At 35.0% G+C, this 17,411-nt stretch overlaps 1 protein-coding gene across 2 annotated transcripts in view; it reads right to left on the bottom strand.

Annotated features, from left to right (window-relative positions):
- TENM2 (teneurin transmembrane protein 2) overlaps positions 1-17,411 on the bottom strand; it is a 3,550,639-nt gene that overhangs the window by 2,207,184 nt on the left and 1,326,044 nt on the right. The gene's annotated exons all lie outside the window — the stretch shown is intronic.

Raw genomic sequence — 17,411 nt, 5'->3', positions numbered from 1 at the left:
GAGGTAGCTGTGATCTAGAAGATGAGGATTCTACCAAGGTTTTGATGCTTATTTGGTGATTTTGGAGCTCAAGGATTTTGACCTCATCAATTAACCTTTGTGTTAGATGCTCTCCTTTTTTTCTCTGTCTCCCAACTTAAATCTCTTACATACTATTATAAGCTTCTGAGAGAAAAAAAAATCATTGAAAATAAGGAAATAATCCTGGAGTAGTATGGTGAGTCAAGAATGAGTACTTGTTTTTCATTTTTCCAAAGTCAGTATGAAATATGCTGAATTCCTTGGAGAAAACAACAACTGCCTAAAACCAAGGACTATTATATCTTTAAGCATATAATTTACTTTGTAAATGTACGCAATGCATATTCACCATCCTATGGGAATGCAACTAAACATATACACTAGGGAGTTTTGTTTCATTTCAGCAGAAAAGTGGAATATTGATGTGTATTCAAATTATTCATTACAGAAAAAAGTCTCCAAATAAGACTAGAATCACATATAATTCTTCTAGTCAACACTGAAGGAAGTATTTCAATACACATTCTTTGATAAATGGTGCCAAATGTTTCAGTTATTTGACTCACATATAGTAAAACTGGCAAGCATAGATTTTAGAAAAGCTAATAAAACAACTCACGCATTGTCTTAAATAATTTTGTAGTTGTGCATTTATTCATTTGATGCATTTATCTAGTTATGCATACATACAGACAATCTCAATACCTTTCTTTTTTAATTCTACACTTTGATTTTCCTTTTCATTTAAATGCCTTAGATCTATAGAGTCATCCATCCCATTCCTAAAGAACCAGTCATAATTATGGACTCAAATATTGCTGGGTTTCATAAAACAAGGAGGGTCACGAGTCCTTGATTAACTATACTAAATATGTGAAATGTTGCTGAGGAGGGTCAATATGATGTAACAATCTGTAATGTGTCAAGTACGGGATTAACATGGGATGCCTAGGTGGCTCAGCAGTTGAGCACCTACCCCTGGTTCAGGGCGTGATCCGCAGTCTCAGGATCAAGTCCCACATTGGGCTCCCTGCCTGGAGCCTGCTTCTCCCTCTGCCTATGTCTCTGCCTTCCTCTCTCTGTGTCTTTCATGAATAAATACATAAAATCTTTAAAAAAAAGTATGGGGTTAACAAATTGGTAATACCCATGATTCATTACTTCTTTTAGCCACAGGAAGAGAATTACCCTTAAGGAAAAAAAAAAAAAAGAGAGAGAGAGAGAGAGAAAGAGAGAGAGATGTGAGATGCCTCAAAGAGTTTAGTCCGGTCTTCTTTAGTAAGTCTAAGAATTTGAAAGAGACAAAAATTTTATTAGAATTAATATTAGTAGCTAGAATTTATGAAGGGCTTATTATATACCAGGTCTTGTGTTAAGATTTTTAACTGTATAATATAATTATATTTAATCCTTACAATGACCCAGTGAGATATCTGCTATTATTTAGAGAAACACTTATAAAAAATGAAATTAAAATGAAGTAATATTTATCTATGCTCACATGACTTTTCACCAAAATAGGTGTGATTCAAATTCAAAACTGTCTGGCTCTAAACTCTCTATTCTTAGTATACTTTTAGTTAATAATTGTGCAGGTAAATTAAGCCTTTATTTATTTATTTATTTATTTATTTATTTGAGAGGAAGAGTGCAAGTATGGTGGGAGGGGCAGAGTGACAAGAAGAGAGAGAATCTTAAGCAGGCTCATGCCCAGAATGGAGCTTGATCTCATGACCCTGAGATCATCATTTAAGCAAAATCAATACTTGGACACTTAAGTGACTGAGACACCCAGGTACCCCTAAATAAGTCTTTTAAACGACTATTTAGTGTTTAGTAAAATATAGTGAGCTGTGGGAATGGAAAAGAATGACAGGTTATTTTCCTTTAATCAAATATAGTTATTTGATAATAGTTTAATGATATTAAAAGTACATGACTAAACATAAAATTGATTGATAACATAAACACTATGGACCTATTTTTAAAGAACAGTATATGGAGTATACTGGCTTCTTTATTGAGAGGGTAAAGAGTTATAATTATAACATAATTATAAAATATAAGTTATAATATAAGTAACCGCATGGAAGTCTCAAGTTAAAATGTATTAGTAGTATCAGGGGAGGAGTTGAGATAGTGGAGGAGTAGGGAGACTGGAAGCTTATCTCATTCCTCCAACACAGACAGTTATCAAATCATTCTGAACACCCAAAAAATCAATTGAAGGTCTGAGAGAACAAAAACTGCAAGTCTACAAATAGAAAAGTGACCATCTTCTGGAAGTTAGGAAGGTGGAGAGTTGACTTGGGGGAGATATAGCTGTGGGTACAGTGGTAGGGAGGGAACCCTGCCTTTGGAATTTACTTCAAAATATCATAAGCAATGGAGCACATCATCTGAACTTTTAGAAGTAGATTAATATGGGGAACATGCCTGGCTGAAGGTCGCTTAGGTGGTGAAACGGGGCGGAATTCGAAGAGGGACAGCGTGGTTTCAGGATACTCTGGGTCTCCAGAATAATGAGTGGCACCAATGTGCTGCACTGTTTCTAGGTATAGGAGCAGAGGAGCTTGCCGAGAACAGCGAGTCTTGGTGTTGCCTTTCTGCTCTATTTTGCCATAAACTGTGAACCACTTTGTGGTAGTGCCACTAAATTCCTGGGACAGGCTGGCAAACAGCAAAAGCAGGGTGAGACCCTCCTCCAGAGGAACAGTGTGGGCCCATGGTGAGGGAGTCCCTAAGATTTTGAGTTTTGAAATCAGTCAAGTACCTGAGACAAAGAAAAAAAAAAAAAAACAAAAACTTGGACACAAGCAGGGCGAATGCAATGCAGGGTTCTGCTGGAAACTGGGGAAACAAGAAGGGTGATTGATTACTCTTCTTTGATGGCTCCCTGATGAGTGCAGGGCTCAAGCTTTCATCTCTGGGGCTAGGGAGTCGGGCACCACTATATTCATCCTGCACTGAAAACCTTCAGGGAGCAAAACAGTGACACCTAGTGGAGGCTGGAGCCACTTATACCAAGCCCTGCCCCTCTGCATTGTGGTGGTGTGTTTCCATCAGAGTAAGTCCACCTCAGAATCAGTGCAGTAAGCCCCTCCCCCAGAAGACCAGCACAAAGAACTTACTTGCACCAAATCTACAATTTATAGATATTAAGCTCTGAAGATATTAAGCTCTATGAGAAATAAGATCTAGTTTCCTTTTTACTTTTATTCTTTATTTTTAAAATTATTTTTTCGTTTATTTTATTTTTTCAATACATTTTAAAATTATTTTTTAATTTTTATTTATATGTATGTTTTTATATGCACATGTTTTTAACTTTTTTGTTTATTTACTTTTCCTTTCTTTTATTTATTTTAAATTTTTTGATCTAGCTTCTTTTAATAAGCAGAACAAAACACACACACACACAGCCAGGATCTAGTTTTTATTGTTTTTGTTTGTTTGTTTCTTTTTCTTTTTTCTTTTTGTTTTGTTTTGTTTTCTTTTCTTTTCTTTTTTATTTTCTTTTCCGGATAAAGTGATGACACATAGAAATTCACCCCAAAAGAAAGAACAGGAAGTAGAACTCATGACCAGGGATTTAATCAGTACAGATATAATTAGGATGTCTTAACTCGAATTTAAAACAATGATTATAAGAATACTAGCTGGGCTTTAAAAATCACAGAAGACACTACAGAATCCCTTGTTACAGAGATAAAAAAACTACAATCTAGTCAGGCCAAAATTAAAAATGCCAAAACTGAGATGCAAACTCAAACTAATGCCATAAAAATGAGGAGTGGATTAGTGATATAGACCATAAAATTATGGAAAATAATGAAGCTGAAAAGAAAAGGGAAAGAAAAGTAATGGATCACAAAGGTAGACTTTGGGAACTCAGCAACTTATTAAAACAATGACATTTGTACCATAGGAGTCCCAGAAGATGAAGAAAGGAAAGGGGGAAGAAGGTTTATTCTAACAAATTATAACTGAAAACTCCTAATTTGGGTAGGGACACAGACATCAAAATCCAAGAAACACAGAGAATTCTATTAAATTCAAAAAAGCTAACCACTGACAAGGCAAATCATGACTGGCAAGTCATATTCACAAAACACATAAACAAGGAAAGAGTCCTGAAAGCAGCAAGGGGGGAAAAAGTACTTAACCTACAAGGGAAGATAGATTACGTTTGCAGCAGATCTGTCCACATAACTTGATAGGCTGGAAGACAGTGGCCGGCCATATCCAACATGCTGAAGGGGAAAAATATGCATCCAGGAATTCTTTATCCAGCAAGGCTGTCATTCAGAATGAACGGAGAGATAAAATGTTTCTCAGAGAAACAAAAACTAAAGGAGTTTGTGAACACTAAACAAGGCTTGCAAGAAATTTTAAGGGAGACTCACTGAGTGGTGGAAAAAAAAATAAGGCCAAAAGCAACACAGATTAGAAGGGACTAGAGAACATCACCAGAAACACTAACTCTACAGGCAGCGCAATGGCATTAAATTTATATCTTTCAATAATCCCTCTGAATGTAAATGGACTGAATGCTTCAATCAAAAGACATACAGTATCAGAATGGATTACAAAAACAAAACAAAACAAAACAAAACAATAAGCTCCAAGGATATGCTGCCTACAAGAGACTCATTTTATATCTTAGGTTGAAAGTAAGGGGATGGAGAACCATCTATAATGTGAATGGATGTCAAAAGAAAGCTGGAGTCGCCATTGTCATATTAGATAACTGGATTTTAAAACAAAGACTGTAACAAGAGATGAAGAAGGGGACTTTAACATTCCACTCACTGCAATGGACAGATAATCAAAGCAGAAAATCAACAAGGACAAAGGCTTTGAATGACAGAGTGGACCAGAAGGAATTAACAGGTGTCTTCAGAACATGTCATCCTAAAGCAGCAGAATACACATTCCTTTAAAGTGTACATGGAAAAAAAATAAAGTGTACATGGAACATTCTCCGTAATACATCACATACTGTGTCACAAATCAGGCCTCAATAAGTACAAAAAGACTGAGATCACACCATGCATCTTTTCAGATCACAAGATGTTGAAACCTGAAGTCAACCACAAGAAAATTTGGAAATGTCTCAAATACATGGAAGTTAAATAACACTCTACTAAAGAATGAATGGGTTTACCAAAAAACTAAAGAATTAAAAAAAAATACATGGAGGGATGCCTGGGTGGCTGGGACACGTGGGTGGCTCAGCGGTTGAGCGTCTGCCTTTGGCTCAGGGTGTGATCCTGGAGTCCTGGGATTGAGTCCCACATTGGGCTCCCTGCATGGAGCCTGCTTCTCCCTCCATCTATGTCTCTGCCTTTCTGTCTGTGTCTCTCATGAATAAATAAATATTTAAAAATAAACAAACAAACAAACAAACAAACATAAATAAACAAACAAACAAACAAACATGGCACATGAAAATGAAAACAAGACAGTCCAAAATCTCTGGGATGCTGCAAAGGCAATCCTAAGAGGGAAGTATATTGCAATACAGGCCTACCTCAAGAAGCAAGAAAAATCTCACCTATACAACCTAACCTTACACTTAGAAGGATGTAGAAAAGAAACAGCAAATGGAGCCTTAAGCCAGCAGAATAAGGGAAATAATAAAGACTAGAGTAGATAAAAACTAGTATAACAGATTATCAAAACTAAGAGCTGGCTCTTTGAAAGAATTAATAAAACTGATAAACCCCAAGCCAGACTTATAAAAAAGAAAAGCAAAAGGACCCAAATAGATAAAATCATGAATGTAAGAGGAGAGATCACAACCAACACCACATAAGTATAACCAATGTAAGATAATATTATGAAAAATTATATGACAACAAACTGGCCAATCTGGAAGAAATGAAAAAAATTTCTAGAAACTTACAAACTACCAAAACTGAAACAGGAAGAAATAGAAAATTTGAACTGACCCATAACCAGCAAAGGCATTGAATCAATAATCAAAAATCTCCCAACAAACAAAAGTCCTGAGCCAAATGGCTTTCCATGAGAATTCTATCAGACATTTAAAGAAGAGTTAATACCTATTCTTCTCAAATTGTTCCAAAAAAATGAAATGGAAGAAAAAATTCCAAATTCATTCCATGAACCCAGTATTACCTTGATTCTAAAACCAAAGACCCCACTAAAAAGGAGAATTATAGGCCAATATCCCTGATGAACATGAATGCAAAAACTCTCAATAAAATGCTAGCAAATCGAATTCAATAGTACATTAAAAAATTGCCACAATCAAATGGATTTATTCTTGGGCTGCAGGGTGGTTCAATATTTGCAAATCCATCAGTGTGATACACCACATTAATAAAAGAAAGGATAATAACTTATGATCCTATCAGTAAATGCAGAAAAGCTTATGACAAAAATAGAGCTTCCTTTTATGATAAAAACCTTCAACAAAGTAGGGATAGATGGGATATACTTCACCATCATAAAGGCCAAGTACAAAAGACCCACTGCTAATATTATCTTCGATGATGAAAAACTGAGAGCCTTTCCTCTGTGGTCAGAAACAAGGGAATGATGTCCACTCTCACCATTACTATTTAGCATAGTACTGAAGTCTTAGCCTCAGTAATCAGGCTACAACAACAACAACAACAAAAAAAACCTAAAACACTTCCAAATTGGCAAGAAAGTAGTCACTTTCACTATTTCCAGATGACATGACACTTTATACCTGGAAGACTCCACCAAAAAACTGCTAGAACTCATAAAAATTCAGCATAGTTCCGATCTATCCTCTCAAAACTATAAAACACTAATAAAAAGAAATTGAAGAGGACACAAACAAATTGAAAAGCATTACATGCTCATAGATTGGAAGAACAAACATTGTTGAAATGTGTATACTACCCAAAACAATCTACACATTTAACACTGCTCCTATTAAAATACCACCAGCATTTTTCACAGAACTAGAACAAACAATCCTAAATGTTTATGGAATCACATGAGATCTCGACTAGCCAAAGTAATCCTGGAAAAGAAAAACAAAACTGGAAGCATCACAATTCTGGATTTCAAGCCATATTACAAAGTGGTAGTCAACAAGACAGTATGGCACTGGTGCAAAAATGGACACACAGATCAATGGAACAGAATAAAGAACCCAGAAATGGACCCACAGCTGTAAGGTCAACTAATCTTCCACAAAGTGGGAAAGACTATCCACTGGGAAAAAGTCTCTTCGACAAACGGTGTTGGAAAAATTGAACAGCCACATGCAGAAGAATTAAATCAGACTACTTTCTTAATAACATACACACAAAAAATTCAAAATGGATGAAAGACATAAATGTGGCACAGAACACCATTAAAATCCTAGAGGAGAACAGAGGCAGAAACCTCTTTGACCATGGCCAAGCAACTTCATATTAGACATATCACCTGAGGCAAGGGAAACAGAAGCAAACATGAACTACTGGGACTTCAACAAGATAAAAACCTTTGGCACAGCAAAGGAAACAATCAACAAAGCTAAAAGGTAGCCTACAGAATGGGACAGGATACTTGGAAATGACATATGTGATAAAAGATTAATATCCAAATTCTATAAAGAATTGATCAAACTCAAAATCCAAAAAGCAAATAATCCAGTTAAGAAATGGACAGAAGATATGAATAGACACTTCTCTAAAGAAGACATCCAGATGGCTTACAGACACATGAAAACATTCTCAACCTCACTCATCGTCAGGGAAATACATTTCAAAACCACAGTGAGATACCACCCCACACCTATCAGAATGGTTAAAATCAACAACACAAGAAATAATTGGTATTGGCAAGGATGCAGAGAAAGGGGAACCCTCTTGCACTGTTGATGGGAATGCAAACTGGTGTAATAAACAGGGCAAAGTCTGTATAACAGGATCAGGTTTCCTCAAAAAGTTAAAAATAGAACTACCCTATGATCCAGCAATTGCACTACTAGGTATTTATCCAAAGGATACAAAAATACCGCTTTGAAGGAGAAAGACAATCATCATATGGTTTCACTCATACGAGGAATATAAGAAATAGTGAAAGGGATTATAAGGGAAGGGAGGGAAAATGAGTTTGGAAAAATTAGAGAGGGTGACAAAACATGAAAGACTCCTAACTCTGGGAAATGAACAAAGAGTAGTGGAAGGGGAGGTAGGCGGGGGGCTGGGGTGACTAGGGGATGGGCACTGAGGAGGGTGTTTCACGGGATGAGCACTGGGTGTTATACTATATGTTGGCAAATCGAACTTCGATAAAAATAAACAAACAAATAAATAAATACACCCTGATGTTTATAACAACATCATCAATAATAGCCAAACTATGGAGAGAGCCCAATGTCCATTAATTGATGAATGGATAAAAAGATGTGGTGTGTGTGTGTGTGTATATATAAATATATGTATATATATTTGTATATATATATATATATATATATATATATAACTCAGCCATAAAAAGAATGAAACCTTACCATTTGCAATATCATGGATGGAGCTAGAGCATATTCTAAGTGAAATAAATTAGAGAAAAATATCATATCATCTCATTCATATATGGAATTTATGAAAGAAAACAGATGAACATATTGGAAGAGGGAAGAGAAAAAAAAAAGGAGAGAGAGAAACAAACCATAAGAGGTCTTAACCATAGAAAACAAACTGAGGGTTGATGGAGGGACGTAAGTGGGAGATGGGCTAGATGGGTGATGGGTAATAAAGAGGGCATTTGTGATGAACACTGGGTGTTATATGTAAGTGATGAATCACTGAATTCTACTCCAGAAACCAATATTGCACTATTATATTAACTAATGTAATATAATTAATTTAAATTAATTTAAAAATTTAAAATGTATTAGTAATATTTTGGAAGGGGCAAAAACATTTTAAACTGTCCTTCCTCTGCATTTCAGTGCTAATATTCATCTTAGCATAGAATGTATTAAATAACTACTAATTTTCCTACTCAGTTAATACAATTGTTCTATTAAACAAGCATCATTTTGATCCCAAAATTGATCAAGTATCTCACCTAACATATACTCCTCTCCCTAAGCAAGGCTATATTTTGTGAAAGATAACATATGTGTTCTTAGAGCTGGCCTTACTGACAGATGACTTGAACAAAAGGACAAGGTGTTGAAGAAAGAGGAGACTTACTTAAAAATAAACTACATAGGACGCCTGGGTGGCTCAATGGTTGAGTGTCTGCCTTTGGCTCAGGCATGATCCTGGGGTCCTAGGATCAAGTCCTGAATCCAGCTCCCTGCTGGGATACTGCTTCTCCCTCTGCCTGTGTCTCTGCCTCTCTCTCTGTGTCTCTCATGAATAAATAAATTAAACCAAAAAAAAAAAAAAAAAAGAAACAGTGATCCACATATCTAAAAACAGGTACATTTCAAAAAACTTAGAAGGAGAGTGGGGACATAAGTAAATTTTAGGAATATGTAAAAATTGAATGAATGAATAAATGAACGAGAAACAAGAGGTGGACCTCACACAAAACAATGAGCAATATGTACTAGAAAATACAGGATTTGATACTTCAATTCTGTGTACCCAAAATCTAGTCATTTCTTCTGTCCTACCCACAAGGAAAGCAGTGCTAGTCTTCTTTCTGATAAGCTTGATAGATTTAGCAAATAAAACTACAGGATACTAAAATTTCATTTCAGATAAGTAACAAATACAAGGTTTTAAAAATTATTACTATAAGTGTGTCCCATGCCTTATTTTTTGTTGCTTATAAACAACGATAATATCATAAATAATAAAACAGGAATTATTCATTATTCTTTTTAAGATTTTATTTATTTATTCATCACACACACACACACAGAGAGAGAGAGAGAGAGAGAGAGAGAGAGGCGGAGGGGAAGCAGACTCCATGCAGGGAGCCCAATGTGGGACTGGATCCCAGGTCTCCAGGATCATACTACAGGCTGAAGGCAGCGCTAAACCACTGGGCCACCGGGCTGCTCTCATTGTTCATCTGAAATTCTCACTTAAATGTGTGTACTATATTTTACCATGCAAGCCTACACTCCAATACCTGACCTATTCTATCCCTTGGTTTTCCTAAAGGTCCCCAACACCCCCTCCACACTTTCTTCTATGTTATACTAAAAGGATGTTGGTATTAATAGAGGAAAACTTTGAGAAACTATTTCTGAGTTAAGAAAAGTTTTATAAAACTTGACATTTAGGGATCCCTGGGTGGCGCAGCGGTTTGGCGCCTGCCTTTGGCCCAGGGCGCGATCCTGGAGACCCGGGATCGAATCCCACATCGGGCTCCCGGCGCATGGAGCCTGCTTCTCCCTCTGCCTGTGTCTCTGCCTCTCTCTCTTTCTCTCTGTATGACTATCATAAATAAATAAAATTAAAAAAAAAAAAAAACTTGACATTTAATTATCCATGGAGAAAAAAAAATTAATACAAATTTATAAAAATATTAATAATAAAGAGTAGACCTAAATTGAATGATGGAGTAGAGAAGGTTATGAAAGCCCTAGGACATTAGTTTATTTAGGGAGATTTTCATGTAGAAGGTAGATAATATTATCACAAATTGTCTTCTCAACTGAAGACAAAGGAAGGAAGGAAGAAAGTGAGGGATGGAGGGAAGAAAGAAGGAAAGAACGAAGGAAGGAAATGAGGGAAGAAACAAATGAACTAAAAATAAATGTTGAATTTGGGAAGTTGTTTACTGATAATCTTATAAAGCAGCACTCTCCAATAAAAATACAATGCAAGCCACAATTGTTATTTTTCAACTTTTTGTCACATGAAGAAAAGTAAAAAGAAACAGGTAAAATAGTTTTTATCATTTTATTTAACTAAATATATCTAAAAATATTGTCATTTTAACATGCGATCAATATAAAAATTATTAATAAGATGTTTTACTTTTTTTGGGTAGAAACTGTTAAAAATCTAGTTAAGTTTAAACTAAGCTGTGTTTGAAGATCTTGATAGCCACAAGAGGCTAGTGGTTACCATATCAGACAGTGTAGCTCTAGAGAAACATTACTGTAACTGGAGATAAAATTTATACATAGGCGACTAAAATGATGGGGAATTAAAGATAGTTGGTTATTTAAATATTGGAGAATATAATAGGAAAAGTTCTTAACAAACAGATGAGACTTATAACTCTGATAGCTGAGAAGCAATCTTTTTACCACAAGGAAAAGAAGAATGAAAGACTAAGTGCACCAGTAAGTATAATTGAGAAGGACATTTACCAATTTTTTGCTTATTAGATTGGCAAAGATTTAGAAACATGGCAATATCAAGTTCTGGTTAGGTTGTGAGTCAACATGAGCTCTTATATAAGATACTGTAAATGAGAATGAAAATTGATGCCATCACTTTGAAAAATAATTGGGCATTATTTTAAAAAGTCAAAGATACTCATACTATAAAGCACATTAAAACAGGTCATTGAAGCTTTTGCAGATGACTCCCTGTATAATTATTTTGCTACATCAACTCTTTCCTTTAAAAACTTTAAGCACAAATGCCTTCTCTTTGCCTCTGTTCATGTTGTTCCTTATAACTTTACTTTTCTCTTTTTCCCCCCTTCTCTGTGCCCAAATCTTAAGTATGCATTAAAGCAATTTAGTCCATAAAAGAAATATTCATTCATTCAAAACTATTTAGGGACTAGCCACTATGTGTCACATATTTGGAGCACAATAGTAGACTAGATAAGTATGTTTCCTACCCCTGTGCTTCTTGCTTCCACACATGCACCACACATATTTCCTATTCAAGATTCTACTCTTCCATACATCACAGCTCATGTTTGATGTATCATTTTATCATACTCCCATTTGTAAGCCAAGCACCTCACTATGCTATTAATAGAGCATGAATAAATGCTACCAGCTGAACAAACATGCATCATCCTCAGTTGCTAAATATCTTTCTCCTATATTGCTAAGCTTGTAGTGCTTCAAGGTGCGTTTGGGCTGGAGCTTCTCTGCCTTCTACACCAACCTCTTACCTGCACAAAAGCCTGACTGCCCTCCTTATCTTTCTGTATGTTGACTAATTTGGAAGACTTGGGCATTTTTCGTAAGAAATCACTGTGACAGTCACACAGACCTTGAGAATCTGAAGGTGGATTATAAATCAAGGTTGGGAAAGCAACTTCCAGTCAGTGTAAATATATAGAGAAAACACACTGTTTATGCTACTTTAATGAGTAATGGTAGCATTTAAAGGATTCATAGGGTAAAAATAATTGAAGTTTTTCTTTGTTACAGCAAATACTTTCTTCTATGGGATTCTCTGAATGTCTAATCATTTACCCAGGATTTTTTAAAACTGGTAATGTATTTTTTACAAGTTTGTCAAGCTCCCATTCCATGGTAGTAAAAAATGCTTTTCAGAATGTTGATGCTAATTTACACACATACCAGTTGTCTATGAGACTGCTTATGTCTCCCAAAACACACAGGGAGGATTTTATCTTTTTATGCTATGTTTGCTATGTTAGATGGCAAGAAAAAACAAACAAACAAAACCAAACCAAAAAAGGGCTCCTTCATGTTTTTAAAAAACTTTTCATTCCCTTATAACTGAAGTTCAACTATTCTCATATGCTTATTATTCTTTTGTAGTTCTTATACTTTGAAACTTCTTTACCATTGTTGACCAATAAAAAAAGACCTGAGTGTTTTTAAAATTCTTTAACTCTGTACTTTTGAAAAGTACTTCCCCAGTTTTTTATTTATCATTTTATTTTGCTAATAATGACTTTTTGATGTATAAACGTTTGTAAATTTTAATTCAAGTATATTGATCTTTCCCTTGGAATTGTCTCTGTTGCTTTCATACTTTGAAAGTTTGTTTATGCTTAGAAGTCCACAGATCACAAAAAGTAATTATCTAAATTGTCATTACGTTATAAGATTTTAGCTTTACATTTACCCTACGTTGACTTTCCATTAATCTATAAATTCAGCTTCTGTGTTTCCCTCTTGAATTTATTTTGGTATATGATGTGAAATGAGGATCTAAATTATTGTCCCCTCCTAAAAATAGCCAGTATGTTCAAATCTATTTATTAAGTCATCCTTCTTTTGCAAATGGTTTGTGGTATTTTTTTAATTCTATGCATTGAATTCATATACATGTGATTACACATATATTTCTGTGTTTTCTATTCATTCTTATTTATCTGTCTGGATATTCTTGTGCATACTGCTCTTTAATGTATTGTGTCCTAATATGTTCCAAAATTTAGAATATGCTTCAATGTGTTTTAAATGCATGTTAAAAATACATTTTAAAGGACAGTTAGAGTCACCTAAGTTCTATTACTCTTTTATGCCATGTTGACATTTTTTAGTGTCTGATTTTGAAGAGTCAGTATTTTAGATATTTTTGTCTTTTTTTGCAATTTTTTCCTAAACAGCATCATCTATTTATTTGGTTATCAACACAAAGTATCATAAACAATTTTTAAAAGCATCTTTCAGCAATTTAAAAAATAATGATTTATGTCATTTTGAGATAACATTTAGCCCTAAAAACAAATCTTTCATAAAGAATCACTCACCTCTCCTCTAACCTATAATCACTCACCTCTCCTCTAACCTATAAAACAACTTCAAATTTGACTTATGGATCAAAAATATGCCCATAAACAGGTCAGTTTAAACTTATGATGAGTCTGGTAGCACCCTGGAAACTATGCAAACAATGTTTTTCTAAAAACACCAATCCGTCACTCTCTAATACTTTGCCACCATAATGATTGTCCACAGGTGTGAAGGAGTGACTGGACAGAATTCAATGCCCATGTGCATTAAGTAATTATGAGACCACCATGATGGGAAGAGTCACTGCTTTATATTTATACCATTCTGAGGAATAAGGGAGAATTAAGAGGGAAAAGTGTGGGTGGGGAACACAAGTAAGGAACAGGAGTTAGAAAATATAGGAAAATGACAGGTGAGCAGGAAGGAATTGTAGAGGTGGGTATTTGAAAGGAACTGAAGAGATACCATCCCCAACACTCTGTGTGTCTTTCACAACTTCAGACAACTATGCTCATCAAGGAAAGGAAAGAGAATTAAAAAATCAGGCATAGTACCTTCTTGTGCAGATGTTTTATTCTAACAAGGAGTGCTTCATTTAAATATAATGCTGTTTGCTTTGTGCAAAACTGAAACTGAAACATTTGTAAAGGTTTCTTTGTACTGTTTCTAATCTATAATTTAACAGATTTGTTCCACCAGAATAAACATTTGCTGAATGTCATGGAAATGGTTTTGAAAAGTATAATGTCAGCAAGATCGCCTCTGAACACAATAGTTGAACAAGGCAGCACCTGTAAACTGAAATACACAGACGTACCCACAAAATGGGCAATGTTTCAGATACCGTCAGTGTCACAGCCATGGTTGTATTCTTTCACTTTTTTTTTTCAGTTCTTAAGACATGCCCTCAAACTTTTCCTCATATTCCACACAAGCAAGGGACATAAATCACACAAGGCTACCTGCCCATTTATCCAGAATTGTTGCCTAAGATCCATCCTTTGAATAACTTATACCCCTGACCTTTCTGATCAATAAATGAATGATAAAGGCAAAGGCTCGTGATTTACATCTTCGTAGAAGTTTCCATCTCCTCTGAGTAGTTAAAATAAAAAATTCCTTTAGTGTTATTCATTGCCTCCTGCAAGCAATATTTGTATGTGTGTGGGCGTGAGATGTACTGCATCTTCTTACCTTTGATGTTTGGTCTTGTTTTGGGGCTGCTCTTTTGACAAGCTTTCAAAAGCCCCCTACCATGAATGTCGAATTAAGTACCCTTATGAATATGCATGAACATAAACCTCATATACTCATTTTGGTGGCTACTTACTGTGCTGGGTTGCCCTGGAAGCCATTCCAAATGGTTTTGATTTTGCGTTTGAGATTCTTAATGGTGGTAATTATCTGTTGCAGCCATGCAGTACCAAATATGATGCGTGTTAGAGATACTTTAAAAAATAATAATAAAAACGACTAAAGATGTTAATTCCCACATTTTAGTTCCTACAGGGCAATTAGCCCCTAGTAATGATGTTTATATTTATATGCAAATTTTTCAGGAAAAATGAATCTTAACAGAGACTTCATTTCATATCAATACGATTGGGGGATGAGAGCATTCCATCTGTCTGTAGAAAATGCCTGCCATTAGCTCTACATGTAGCCTATTTCTGTAATAGAAACTATTTAATCTTAAGTAATTCATTCTTCATTTTGTGTTATTTTCCCTTCCTTCTGTTCTTTTATTAAGACTCTTAACTAATGTACAGTATGTACGGCTCTTCAGGGCCCACACATAGGTAACTTGCCACATTTTCTTTTGAGTATCATCTGTTCTTTGAATTATTACCTAATATCCTCACTATTCCTCATTTTGGGATAATAATTGAGTAACCAGAGCAGGCTTCTCAGGGGATACTTACTTGTTAATATCCTCTGTTTTAGGGATTGCAACAACATTCAAGACAGAAATATAATGAAGAAACAAAGTTTTCGTTATAGCTGCAGCTTTTGCCTAGCTTCTGGCCTGTGGAAACTAAAGCTTACAAGCTATTCATGAACTCCACATTCAGAGGGAGGAAAGAGGCTCAGTCGAGAGTCAAACTTCCTATTGCAATGCTCCTTCTACTCTAACACAATCTCTTAATATGGAGGGCCCCTTAATAACAAATCCTTTTTTCTGTACTTCTTTTGCCTCTGCAAGACATTTTAAACTATCATTTGACAATTCAGTTATTTAGTTAATGACATTTGATATACTGCTTGCTTATCTTAGATATGTTCCATTGCAGAGAAATGAAGTGCACATCCATTAGTTCATTTAAGAGTTGTTGTCATGTGTTTTAAAAGACAGCAAATAATAGTTTCTTTTTAGCTATCAAAAATGGAGACTCTCTAAATCCATGATTATATAAAACAAAATTGTTGAGTGAATACAGAACTCTAAAGGTCTATATATTACTGTGAAAGCACCGGAGATGTAGTTGAGGATAATGAGAAAATAAAGAGGAAAGGGAAAAAAAACTAAACAGGAATAGAGCAGTATTGTAAGAAAATTGTATCATATTTACACCACCTCCACTTCTGTAATAGGGATTCTTTAAGAATAGTAACGTGTAAAGGCAGGAGTAGAATTTGGTGAATCTGCTCTCTTTAACCAAATTCAAGTATATGGAAATTACCCACAACTTTCCATAGGAAAAAATGCACCTACTTGACATCTATGTATATTTTTCCCCTTTAACCTAGAACAAATAAGTAAGGAAGCCAACCCAGAATTTCTAAATAAGAATCAAATGACACAAATAATAACATATTTCAAAACATAGATGCTCACTGTCACTCACAGTCAAAATCTGGAATGAAGGAATCTGGGAAAGGGAGAAATTTAGCATCCTGCCAGGGGAAAATCTCATTAGATTCTCTTGAGATTTATCTGTCACTCTGACAGGATAATTTGATTTTAAATTCCATCACTGCTAGCCCTAATTTTTAAAATTCAATTGGAAAAAAAGTGACTTCTCTTTCTCCCATATAATGGATAATAGGATAATATAAATCAAAATCAAGGGTGCTATTAATCAAAATTACAAGAAAAAGATTTGAAAATTTTTAGGGTTTGAGAGAAGTAGAAAAGTTCTCCTCCCTCATTCCCACCCACCCATTATGGAGCCAGAGTGAAGATCAGTTAAAAGAGATTCTTTATGAGGCTCAATTTAGAGAGTCAAAAGTTTTCTTATCAATGCAAAATTTTAATACTTTCTGAAAAAGTCTGGTCTCTTTCAAAAGAGCAGCACTTATTCAACCCCACACTGAGCCCATTTAGTGCATTATTATCAGAAATCATTCTTGAATAAGAGTTTTTCAGAAAATAGACAAAACACAGTAAAATGTCATAAACATACCCTTACTTTTAGGTGTTATAGTTAGCATCTCAAATTGTATTAAACCTTGCAAAAATCTAGTCCCTTCTCTTTCTGCCTTTCAATAAAAGACAAACAGTTTAATATCATTGATAGATGAAAGTAATGCCACTTTCAGAAACTGATCTACTTGAAGATTATTGCTTGCTTTTTCAGTTGCATTTCTGTATAGCACCTCAGAATTCAGGTATTCTCACTTCCACAGTGATAATCAAACTACTCATTAAAAAGAAAAGAATTACATCCTGATGAAACTGGAACAGAGTGCCATATCTTAAGAATTGCTTTTTACATTTCCAGGTGACACACTCCATATACTCCCCAAATATTAAAATTTCTAAAGAACGAAGGACTTAATGTCAACCTGCTTGTTAGGGAATCGG

This window comes from Vulpes lagopus, chromosome 3 (genome assembly GCF_018345385.1).
Source record: "Vulpes lagopus strain Blue_001 chromosome 3, ASM1834538v1, whole genome shotgun sequence".
NCBI lineage: Eukaryota > Metazoa > Chordata > Mammalia > Carnivora > Canidae > Vulpes > Vulpes lagopus.
The sequence above is the reverse complement of the archived record's forward strand: the minus strand, read 5'-3'. Positions and strand labels throughout refer to the sequence as shown.